This window comes from Chenopodium album, chromosome 25, assembly GCF_948465745.1.
Source record: "Chenopodium album chromosome 25, dcCheAlbu1.1, whole genome shotgun sequence".
Lineage (NCBI taxonomy): Eukaryota > Viridiplantae > Streptophyta > Magnoliopsida > Caryophyllales > Amaranthaceae > Chenopodium > Chenopodium album.
In genome coordinates this window covers 22,427,924-22,440,542 of record NC_137858.1, presented here as the reverse complement: position 1 = coordinate 22,440,542, position 12,619 = coordinate 22,427,924, and the positions used below count along the sequence as shown (strand labels likewise).

Below are 12,619 nucleotides of genomic sequence, written 5' to 3'. Positions count from 1 at the left end.
TTTCAATAGGAACTTAGATCTAGTAAATTGCGAGAGCCTGTTAGATCTATGTTGGTTAATAAATTGCGAGAGCCTGTTAATCATGTTATTTGTGCAATGTTGATTATTAATTGTTATGTTTTATCCCGAAATATTAATTATTGGTGAACCTGTGACCCTAGGCCTTCTTATTATTGATTTTCTCCCTAAACTTAATCTCCGTATTATAATTTCATATTAAACACAACAAATTGGTTACCTTAATAATTTAGATTATATTAATTAATTAGGAGTCGAAAGACCAGTTTCCCTGTGGATTCGACCCTACTTCCCTATCTGCTTTAGTTAGAGGACTTAGGTATTACTTTTGATTAGGGGATACGACTTTACCCTGTCTGTGGCCTTTGCGAGTGAAATCACACTCACTACTACAAATCCCTTACTTTCTCGACGCTGTTGGCTCGACGCTATATATGAGGCGTCAACGTAAAAATCAAAGTCCGCTTTTTTCGACGCTTTTGTGTCGAATTAGTTTCTTGACGAGGGAAAGCGTAGAAAATATTGTATGACTTGCACGTGACTCAAGGCAACTCACAACTTAAAAAAGCGGTGTATAAGTAAATTTTTAAAAATAAAAAAAAAATTCTTGAACCGCCCAAAATACCCAAATGCAAAATCGAACCCCCTCTCTCTCCTCTTTCTTTAGGTTTTAGATCTGAAAACTTCATACACTAAACCTAATTGTTCATCACTATCCTTTATTCTTATAGAATCTAAGCAATCTTTTGAAACTGCCTGAAATTAGCGAATTTGGGTCGAAATCGTGGTAATGTACGTTCTTTCGCTCCTTGTAAATTTTTTCAATTGATTGTAATTTTGTTCTTTTTCTCATCAATTTTATTGCTTGTGTGCTTAAATATCATTTAGATAGACTTTGTTATATTGAATTGTTGTCAAATTACATTGAATTTTTAGTTATTGTGTCGTAGAAATCCATTGTATTTAAATCTAGGGTTTCACTGTATAGCGTGTTGGGTGTAGGGGATTTAGTGAGCGTTTTAGCTTACTTACGCTTCAATTATTTAAGGTTTTAGTCTAACTAAGAATCTCAGTTCGTTGTTGCAGAATTTCATTCGGTTTGTTTTACTACTCAGATATACCTTTTTCATTTTCTGGGCTGGGAGTGACGCTATGAACTCAGAAGTTGCGTTAATTGGGTTTCAAATTCATGGGATTTCACCTATTGGGTAGAATATAAATACAATACCATTTTACATGATTGTTTACATATAGAGATATACCGTTTATAATAGAACAAATGGAGTATTATAGTGGTGAGTAATTGGTTTTTTAAATCTGAGAAAACAAAGAAGTTGCATACATTTCACCATTCCAGCTTTTGTCATAATTTTCTTTATTTTTTATTTACTTGGACTAATCAATCATTTGATGTTGTTGAAGAAAAAAGAACGGTGAGCTTTCAAATGTTTACAAGTTTGCATTAAGTTATTATCAATATTATCTGAATTCTGAACCAGCTTTGATCTTATTACTTAAGTTATTTTCAATTTTCATCCAAATTAGTTAAGATACCAAGGTAAATATCTCAAAATTCTCATAAAAGATGTGTTAGCATTCTATTTTGGCAAGGTGATGAATTGATTGGTTTTGTTGTGTAGTTGACAATGGCTAGGAACACTTGAGCTTTATTAACTTAAGGTTTAAGCTGTAGCTCGGGATTACGAGCTCTGTAAAATAAGAAGTCAAAATGACATTGTAGCAGAACTGGCCCCTGTGATGAAGAAGAAATTTAGTCTTAATAAGAGAGTAAGAAGATTCTGGGATTGAATAGACGAGTTTGCTGAGTGTGAAATAGTACTTATTATCCTCTTTAAAGAAATTCATCATCAATGAGGTCTGCTGCTCTCTTTTACACATGTTTGTTTTCTTACATGTCTTTGTTTCCCTATTATTCTGCCTGAAAGTCTGAAATTGAGGTCCTTATGGTGCTTCATAGTAAGATATTCTACGAAATATATTTTGTATAAATTTTGTTCTTTTAGTTTATCTTGTGCAAAATATGTTATATCAGTTATCATATATAGCAATTATTAGGGTGAAGGTTATGCTATGAAATTGCATATATTTACTCTTGCATTTGTCTGTTGAAATCACCTATGGTTTCTAGGATCAAGTGTATGTATTGATGTTGTGCTTTGCTTGGAACCCGTGATACTGAAGAAATTGGAAGAATATGGAGAAATTGGACTTTTGAAAATATTAGTTCTTTTCTCGGTGGGTCTAAGTGATCAAATATATATGTACATTTTTCATTTTTATGATGCAGAGTTTTTTAAGCTAATTTACCCACCTGACCCCTTCAATTGAAATAATAAACTTGCTTAGATGGTAGTATCCGGGTCTTAAAAAAAAACACACAACATAACTAATGTCTTGTTGTGTGGCTGTTCTGCTGAGTAAGGTTGTTACTTGTTAAAAATTGTTTGATAACTCAAGTTTTTTTATCATCAAACACTTGTTATTTTTGAGAAATCAGACCATTAGTTTCAAGAGTGAGAAGAAAAGCCTCTTGGTTTTGTTGGATGCCTTTTTATGGGAGGCTGTAATTGATTATACCTGGTGAGATTTTTTTTTAGTGTGTTTTGTTCTAACTAATCAAGTGAAGACATTTAACATAAGCCGTAACATTTGCTCTGTTGTATCTTTGACATGAATTTCAGAAATTTTGTATAGTTAATGCATGCTCTGATTGTACCTATTGGTTGTGCATGTAGGCAGCAACTTATTTCAGTGGTAACTATAGTAAAAGTTTGAATTGAGTTTATACTTGTTAGATCCTTCAACTCTTTAAAGGTGTGCTCTTATGCTCTTGTGTACTGTGCAACATCTATAATTAGAGTTTCAGAGGATATAGGCGGGAATAGATGTGTTAGGAACTGTTACTAAAGTGGTTATCACCAACACTCCTATTTTAAATGTTAATGATGAAAGCACAACAAGCTGTTGAGAGAGAGTTAATATAATCAAAGCATATGCTGAGGTAAGGCATCAAGGTCTTTGCAGATTTAGATAATTACTTGAACAATAGAAGTTGATTCAATTCATTTATTGATGTTTTCTTAGTTGTACACTTAGTTTAGAATTTTATTGATGATTTCTTAGTTGTACACTTATTTTAGAATTGAATTCAGACCTGATTTTTTGGGAGTTTGAATTTGGAACTGAATCCAGAACTGAATTCAGAACTAAATCCAGAATTGAATTCAGACCTGATTTTTTGGGAGTTTGAATGCAGAACTGAATTTAGAACTGAATTCATAGCTGATTTTTTGGGAGTTTGAATTCAGAACTGAAACTTGCCAAGGCTGCTGCTATTGCAACTGCTTTCCTGGCAAGTCTGGTGTTGCAGCTCCTGCCATGCCATGGTTTCCTACTGCTATGCTACCCTGCTTTGCCGCCTGCTGTTGCAATGCTACTTCTGCTTTGCCTCCTGCTGTTGCTATGCTACTTTTGCTAGAACATTGCTACTTGCTATGTGTTTGTTAAACTCTAAGTAAAATTGCATGTAACATTGTTAAAGTGATAACCTTGGAAAAAATTTGTAGGATGCTCTAACTGTTTGTTTGAAAGAAAATGGGAAAAAGGAAGTGACCCAAATTCAGATCTGAAGTTCAGAGCGGATTTTCATAACTGAATTCAGATCTAATCATCAGAACTTGTCATAGTGGCTTTCTAATGGACAGCAAGAAAGCTTAAAAAATGATAGGCCTACTTTACAGATTTATACATGTGCATTGTACATAATTAATTGCCTAGATTAAAGTATAATGTCCATGTTATTTTCTCAAATCGATTATGAAGCTTGAGCCTATATTGTGTAATGTACTAATTTATACTTTGTTTTTTTTTTTTTTTTTTTTTTTTTTTTAATTTTTTTGAAGATTGGAAAAGGCAATGTAGGTGCAACAAGAGAATATGCCGGGACACTTCAGCATCAAAACAAGCGACTATATCGTCTATAAGGCCATCATCTATGTATTTTGCTAGATCATGGTTTTATAACCTCGATGCAAAACACACTTCCACTTGGAGTGACGTTGTAAAAGCGTTTTTAACCCAATATGGAGATAACATCGAGCTCACAATTACCTTGCGCGATATTGAATTGCTTAAGCAAGGGTAAAAAGAAGGCTTCATTGACTTCTTTTTCATGTGGCGATTTATATATCTCAAGAAGTTGTCAACATTTTAAGATGTAGCACCCTAGGTCTTGTTTTGTTTCTTTCCTTTGTTTGTTATGATAGGCTAAGAGATTCATGCTGTCGAATCTACTTATTTTGTACTCATTGATTATTGATTAAAAAATATATTTTCAAGTATGTCTATCTTGTTTTCTTTGAATCTCTTTATTGTTATTGGCTCATATAAATAAAACGTACACATACAAATATGCAATATGAAAAAGGCATACATGCTCAACACTTCAAGAATCTTGATAAACTGTGGCTTACTAGATTTATTGAAAGAGGCCCATCTTTGGCCCACAAAGAAAGGATATGATGATTTCACCAATACAGGAGGCAACTTGAAACTCCACAAAGATAATCCCATGTTCTTGACCTTAGAGAAAATCCATCTTTTGGCAACCCTTTTGAGCCTCGTCAGTTGAGCCTTAGTTATTCAACCTACATTATTCCATACCTTGAGATGGGAATGGTGCAAAGAGATATAAATGAAAAATAGGGAGAACGAAACATAAGAGGGGACACAAAGTTAGTCTAAACCCAAAAGCAAAGATCCAGTGAAAAAGAAAGAAAAAATCATTCTAAACCCAAAAACAAGACTTGTCAAAAACAAAAAAAAGAGAGAGAGAAAAAAAAGAGATCGAGAGAGAGAAAGAGAGAAAGATGACAAGGAAAAATCACCTAATGTAGGAAGTTGCCACAAAGCAGAAAGGTTTTAATTTGATAAGCACCAAGAGTAAGGGATTATTGGGTATACTTGACCTGTCCATTCTTCATAACCTCAAGCCTAGCCACGTTACAACCTTGGAAAGGCCCTCCTTGAGGTAGACCATAACCATGTACCAAAATCATCTTTTCATGAAAATATGGCCAACCTTAGGCCTTTGCATATATGGACCTACTATTAAGTAGTCACGCCCATATATAAAATGCATGAAGTGTTGAGTTATGACTACAAAATTATATAAAAAAATCAAATGATTTGGATGATTTGATAGCCATTGGCTTGATGACACAAATCTAGTAAAGCAATCGAATTAAACTAAATTCGATGTTTTCCATATCTTTGGCCAAGAAAAATGAGATGACTATCACTCTAAAAATAAACAATCATCTTATCTTCTTTTAACAATAGGGCTATTTATTACCAAGGTAATTCAAGTTCTATATACATTATTGCCTAGAACGAAAAAGAGTTAATACAATAAATTGATTTGATATATCGATAGCCTTGACGTCAACTCTAGACGTCTTTTACAACTCTTGAGAATTGGTCTTTTCATTTATACGTCCGCCTGCGTGGGATATCTTCATCTTCTCTAAGCGAGCAACATTGATTGAACATGATCGCTACATGAATAATGATCGTTATCGCTATCACACATTCACACGTATAACTCACTGCCAAGACATCACGATGATTCAAATATTAAATCAATAATCCTTGCTTTTCGAAAACATGTCTAATTCTCTTTATTTATTCTTCTGTGGGAAAGTTGGATTCCCCTTCCTTTTTATACAAATCCATATTTTTTGTTCATTTCTTTTTTGGGGGGTAAGTCGGGATGATCCCTCCCATTTACTTGAAAATAGTACTTCCTCCGTTTCTTTTTACTTGCAACACAGCCTTGTGGCACGTGTTTTGAGGTCGGGTTTGTGTAATGTAAACGGATAAATTATTCATTATAATTTTTACAAATGATACTTAACCCTATTCTAATCTTCGTGTAAAAATTATATTGATAAAATCGCTCATTTACCCTCACTAATCATCTCCTAAAACTGCGTGCCTAAAAGGTGTGTTGCAAGTAAAAAAACGGAGGAAAAATAATTTTTTCGCTCTTTGCCTCAAACTGGGGGCTAAAAAGCCTGAACATCCCCACTTCACTCTATTTACAGATTTGAACACGCTATTTATGCTGTAAAATCAATGTCATGCAAAGCTTATTACGAACCATCTTAATAACTTTAAATGACAAAGGGAAGAATACCACTTCCTATTATTTGACCAAGATAATTAATTATGTTACTTGATCAAACAAATCATGATAAACATATGCAATATTCCACAAATTAAAAAAATGAAAACCTTGGGGCTTCAAATAAACATGAGAAATATCCCCTAGCATGTGTATACATGAATTGCAAAAGCCACCTAAGGTTTTGGGGGCTACAAAAATATAGGTCTCACCTCAATTTTCATTTTGAAATGAGACTATATTTTGGAAAGTAATTCGAATGATTTTATAAATTATTCTAACACTCCATCAAACCTAAAATTTGGTAAATATTCATTTTCAAACTATGGCACTTTTTAATTGGAAGAACTTCACTTTCAATTATCGAAGTACGACAATGATGACAAACACTAAAAAGGAAGAGATGACAAAAATAGATATACAAAAGTTTTCTCACATTTTCATATCTTTGTTGAAATAAGTTGTAAATTACAACTTACCTTCATCAATCTTGGACAAAAAAAAGTTATACTCAATTACGAGCTAGACCTTTCTTTCCATTTTGGGTCCAGTTTTGAAAATAATATGATTATGTATTTTGCCTACTAGAAAAAGTTGCTTTTCAAAACAAACTTTCATTTAAATTATTGGACCCTTTTCAAATTTTGAATTCTAGTTCGAAACAACATGTTTCTAATAAAAAATTATAGTACTCAAAATTTCCATTCTGAATTTTTGTTTTCTCAAAATAAATAAATTTTCAGATTCATCGTTTGGATAATACATGTATACACGAATATTTCCAAAAGGAATGAATTAAGATTCGACTTCTTCTTGACTCGAACTTGTTCTCGCTTATTGGCTAAGGGATGGTAAACGAACCACCTACAAGACCGAAATCAAAGATTGATAACAACAAAGAAAATATTTGATGTTCTAAATAAACTTTGAGAATAAAATCACCGCAATGATCTTTACAAACGTTTAGACATTAGGTAAGATCATTAAACCTTAAGCACAATTGTTTTTGGTTTGTAAACAAGCAAAGAACTAACTTGCTTTCTTAAACATGACTTTAACTAAAATGCAAAAGCCATGTCATTATCCTAAATATCTTAAAAACAAAAATAGGATATATACATAGGTCCATCCCAATATCATGATTATATGAATGGCCTAAACAATAGAAAGTCATTAGAACTACCCCAAAGTGGGGCTCCAAGACTTGTGAAATAGCAAGAATGCGCATAACATGACACATGGGGGCTCCAATATCAACAAAAAAAATGAGACATACATGCCATTCGAGCTAATTTCGAGAATCGCTTAAACTACAAATGGTCTACGTAGATCTCGAGCCTTACAATTTTCAAATTTATCACAGTGATATAACAATCATGTTGTCCCTTTGAAAACTAAGTTTGCAACTGAACTTGGCCATAAAACAAATTACATATTCGAGCCATTTTCAAGTTCAACTTCGAGAACTAATCTTAGTGCATAATTGTTGTTTCAATACTTCAATTTACTCTAGAGATTAGAGAGTATGACTAGTATAGAGCAAAACATACTTGCTCATACGAAAGTTTAGTACTCAATCATTCATCATGAAAATTGTATCAAGACACATTATTAACATAAGACAAACAATTTCATGAGTTAGAATGTAAACAAAAGACTCCTAGGTTCTATATTATGGAGTATTCGTTTTAAATTATTCTCCATTGCTGCACACATGGGAATTTCGCAAGGAGGATGACATCTACTTTCTCGAGTTTCAAAACAGTGACAAAAGTTGAACTCAAAGAAAGAAATCAAAAGTAGCAAGAATAGATGAAAAATTTGAACAACATTTCATTTTTCCTTTTACTTGTTCTAATGAATGACCAATACTACTAGACTTAGCAAATTTTTTTGTTAAAACTATGAATGGTCAAAAAACGATTTAAACACACTAGTTTAATCGCTTCCAAGATCCTAGTTGCTATCATAATAAGACGAAACGCAGGATCTCTAGACCCATTTCAAGCAACATGAAAGGGTCTAATTGTTAAAAACAAACAAGTCATCGAAGTCACCCAACATTGGGAGCTACAATATTCGATAACATAAAATGGGGGCTCAAAAAGCCGAAGTATAGCCAAACTACTCTAGTTCGATGATGTCTTCAAGAATTTGCTTAACTAACTAGTTTTGTGCAAATCTTGAGATCATAGTTTTATAAGTGAATAATAATAACATTGGTTATTTTTATCATTGATAAAACCAATTTTGCAACTTACGCATGAAAAAAAGAATAATAAACATGAGTCGCAAGAACAAATTCATGCTATTATAAAAGTTCAAAATTTCATTTATAATTTTAATGCATAACTATTATTCTAAACACTTCAATTTACATTAAAATTAACAAGTGTAGTCTATGCGAGCAATAAAGTTCAAACACAAAGTCAAAATTTGAACAAAAAAAAAATATATGCTTGACAAACTCATACATGATCAATACTTGGTCACTTTACATGAAATTTTTTGCAATATCTTCTTAAACATGTCACAACAACAAACAAACAGATTCATGAAAACAAGTCGAATCAAAAACCCTCCAAATTCAAAATTTGGGGTTTAACGGTTCGAAAATTGCCCAAGTTCAGCCAAGAATGAACGAATTATGGCAAATATGAACAACAGATGAGATCTACTTCCTTTAGCTTCAAAAAACAAGAAAATCCGAGCTCTTTAGAGAGAGAAAAAAGCGAAAATGAAAAATCGCACTCAGCGATTCTCTTTTTGCTGACTTAAATGTCGCGCGCAACTGAATTAGTTGCGCGTGACAGACCAGCGCAACTCAGAACGATGCGCGCGCCTGGCCAGTGCGACCAACTGAGTTGCGCGCGGATATTGGTCACTAAAATGACCGGTATCCAGATTTTGATCCGTTTGATCATTTTTCAACGGTTTTGCTCGTTATTAGACGTAATGGCGCGCAAATTATCAAAATCTTTTAAATTGCTTTGCATTCTGTAGTTTATTTTCTTCTTTGTTAGTTTTTTGCATCATTTTGCATTCACACTATGCTTTGTGCCTTCCCTAAGCATACGTTTTGAACGTTTTTTGTAAGAGTGCCTTAAGACGTTTCGTGGTGGTGCTTTACGTAAAAGCAACCATATACAGGTTTATCATTTTACTGTACTGACATTACAAATGTCCGGCTTTTCTTCTTTTTTCACGCCCGAAACAAAAAGGAAGGCGTTTTCATGCAACGTAAAAATGCAAATGGTGTATCGTACGGCGCAAAATTGTACGGCGTTGGTGTTGCGTAAAATTTCACTTCAGCCCAAGCTTTGTGAGATCTACCTCTCGGAATTAAAAGGTAGAGAATTACTGTAGGCGTTAGCTCACGAGTCAACAGGCGCGCCGAACCATCAGGAACAACCACTTCTTGAATGGAAGAAAATACGGTAGTTAGTGATCTTACTAACTTACTGGACAATTAGGGTGTCCGACCACCCCCTGTATGAAGAAGCGACGAGACGATGTCGCGCCTATGTAGTCACGTGCCCCTAGTCCTGAGACACGTGTACTCATCTTGTGGACAAAACTGCTGAGAGAGTTGCTGACTTTCTTCCCTCTCACTGGATTTGGATATATGCCTCCAGTCCTAAGACATGTATTTCTATCTTATGGACATCCGGCTCAAATACCGGACAGTTTCGGCTCGAATACCGAAAAACACCTTTTTCATCTTTTTACTTTTTTAAAGTCAGGCTAAAGTTTCAATGACATATCGAGGGACTTTAGACCAACGATGACACGATTGAGAGGAAATCATCCCCTTTTATTCTTTTTTAAAACCGATCTCTTCTCATGACTTGACATCACCTAGAAGACCTTTACTTGTAAAAGCGTTCTAAAATTGCAAAGGATCAATCTTGATTCTTTAGCGCGTTAAGACTAGGAAAAACTTTTTCTAGCCTTAATAGCTACTTGCTTCAAACACTTAGCAAATCAAGGATCGTTTCAGCATCCTAAAACATTACTGAAAGATTCTCTATCCTTAGAGAACTTCGCAGAATGAGTCTCGGATTTATTTCCTTGACTACTTTGATCATCTTCTATTCTAGACTCGATCAAAGTGGGGGCTAACTGTAGACACCTACTTTTGGCCTCTTGTCCCGAAAAGGGAGTGCGATGATGTTTCAAAAACCCGTTCTTCATGCTAGATCAAAGTTGAATTGTTTATGGACTACGTAAAGCATTATGAAGTAAGTTAAAACCCATATTTGAAACCAAGTTATCTTAGATCCTTTTCCGATTACTAATTAGGCCTAAACGTGTTCATACATGTTTAAACTAGATTAATAACGGACCCAAATGCGTCAAATGCAATGATTGGATCCAATGGAACCTACATTGTTGAAAATCGAGCCAAACAGATAAACCAACCATTAAATTCCTGTGCAAGGCCTATACAAATCGATAGCCCTTTTAATAGATTTCCAACGGTATATTATAAGCCCAATTCCGAGCCAAAACAAGAAGTAATGATCAAAACACTAAATCGGGCCCAAAACTGACACCCTTGCACTCCAACAGCCATAACTTTTGATCCACAATAGATTTTAAACTATATCTAATGGCATTGGAAAGTAGACATCAAGAGCTTTCCAATGATATCTTACACGCCTAAATCCAACTTTGCAATCAAAAGTTATGGAAGTTTTAAAAACGCGTTTTCGTATAAGGCAAACCGCAAACCAGCGTAACTCAATAAGTTGCGCGCGCCTGGCGCGCACGACTCAGTGAGATGCGCGCGGCGCCCCAGCGCGACTCATAGAGTTGCGCGCGCCACCTGACGCCGCGGCTCTAAAACCCTTAACCTAGATTCCTACGCCTATAAAAAGGGGTCTTCGTTCATCACTAAAGACACAGAAAAATCAGAATTCTAAACCCTAAATTCAGAAATCTCTAATCTCTCTCAAATCTTCTTACTATCTGTAGGGATCAGACTTATCCCGGGTGGGCTTTCTAAGCCCATGTACGCGCAGCATAGCCTTCATTTGGTCAAAGGGACGGATGGTTAGCATCTAGCGGATAGGCATTTGAATTGTAAGAATTCATGCTAACTTTATACCTCACAGAGGTTCCCCAAGATGGCATCCAAGTTCAGGGTGCTGACCCCTCGAACATACGTCCTGTCATCCGGATCAAGCGTCCGCAACATCTCCCGGGCCATCTTGACAACAGTCAGCCTCTGAACGGGAGCTGCGCAAATAAAGATAACATGGATTAAGGAAAGGCCGAATGGTCCCTATATATATAAAAATGTTAAAGGGGAAGTAGCCCTCACCCTCCGGCTGCTCCTCATCCTCCTTGACATGCTTTTTCCTATCTCTTGCTGAGCCGGCAGCATAGTTGGGTGGCTTTAAGCTACCCTTTGATGCCTTTGGGGCATCCGACTTGCTGATCACCCTATCAGCATCGAGACGGGAGCCGTCACCTATCTTCTTTGGTTTGTGAGCAATGTGTTTTCTGGACTTGCCAGAAGCACTCACATCTCCTGCCCCAAACTTTTACAGTTTTGGGTTGGATGGTTTGGAGGGAGAGGGTTTGATAGAACCACCCTGCATCAACAAAGAGACGTTAGAAAACATGCGAAAGAACCTTGCTAAAAAAGACAAGTGTGATAAACACATACCTTGGGGGTTCCGCTAGCTTTTTGGTCTTTGTTCGTCCGTTTGAGAACGTTCGAACGGTACATCACTGCAGAAAGTGCAGCCGACTTCCTTCAGGCCAAGAGCTTTTCCATAGCTTTGTCTACACAAAGAAACAAGAGTTACAAATCTACAAACAAACATTGATAAACAGCTAAAGCATCAACAATAACAAACGGTCGACTACCTCTCGGCATCTCAGTACTCAGGCCGCAAGTAGCCAAGTACACCCCATCTGAAAGCCACTTCTATTGGGGAATGTAACTTTGGGGGTGACTTCCTTCTCCCCCTGCTCGTTGGTCCGAACAGACAATTTGAACAAGCCCCTATCAAAGATCTCCTCCTAGGCTCGCCTAGGGAGAGGCAGCAAAGCACTCTTTCCAGCCAAGAGGGGCGGATCCATATTCCACCTATTATATATTTTATTCAACCGGTGCTTAGAGGAGTGGACTATGTATACCTTTTTTCTCCAGTCCTTCAACCTGGACTCCTTGTCGACTGCCATCATGTACCCCTTGCAAGTGGACAAGGTGTACCAGCCTTCGCCGCCTATTTTCGGCGCTCGGCTGAGGTAGTGCATGTGGGCGAATGCCTCAAAGCTGGGATCCACCTGCAGTATTTCACATACGGCAATGTACCCAATTATATTGATCCATGAGTTCGGGACTAATTGCCAGATACCTAGTTGGTATCCATCCAAAATTCT

The 12,619-nt window shown here is 35.9% G+C and overlaps 1 long non-coding RNA gene across 1 annotated transcript; it reads left to right on the top strand.

Moving 5' to 3' along the window:
* The first annotated feature begins 628 nt into the window (after window positions 1-628).
* Window positions 629-4,379, top strand: LOC145614741 (uncharacterized). The gene is made up of 2 exons (XR_014107147.1): window positions 629-810; window positions 3,942-4,379. It is a non-coding gene; the product is annotated as an uncharacterized LOC145614741 (long non-coding RNA).
* The last annotated feature ends 8,240 nt before the right edge of the window (window positions 4,380-12,619 follow it).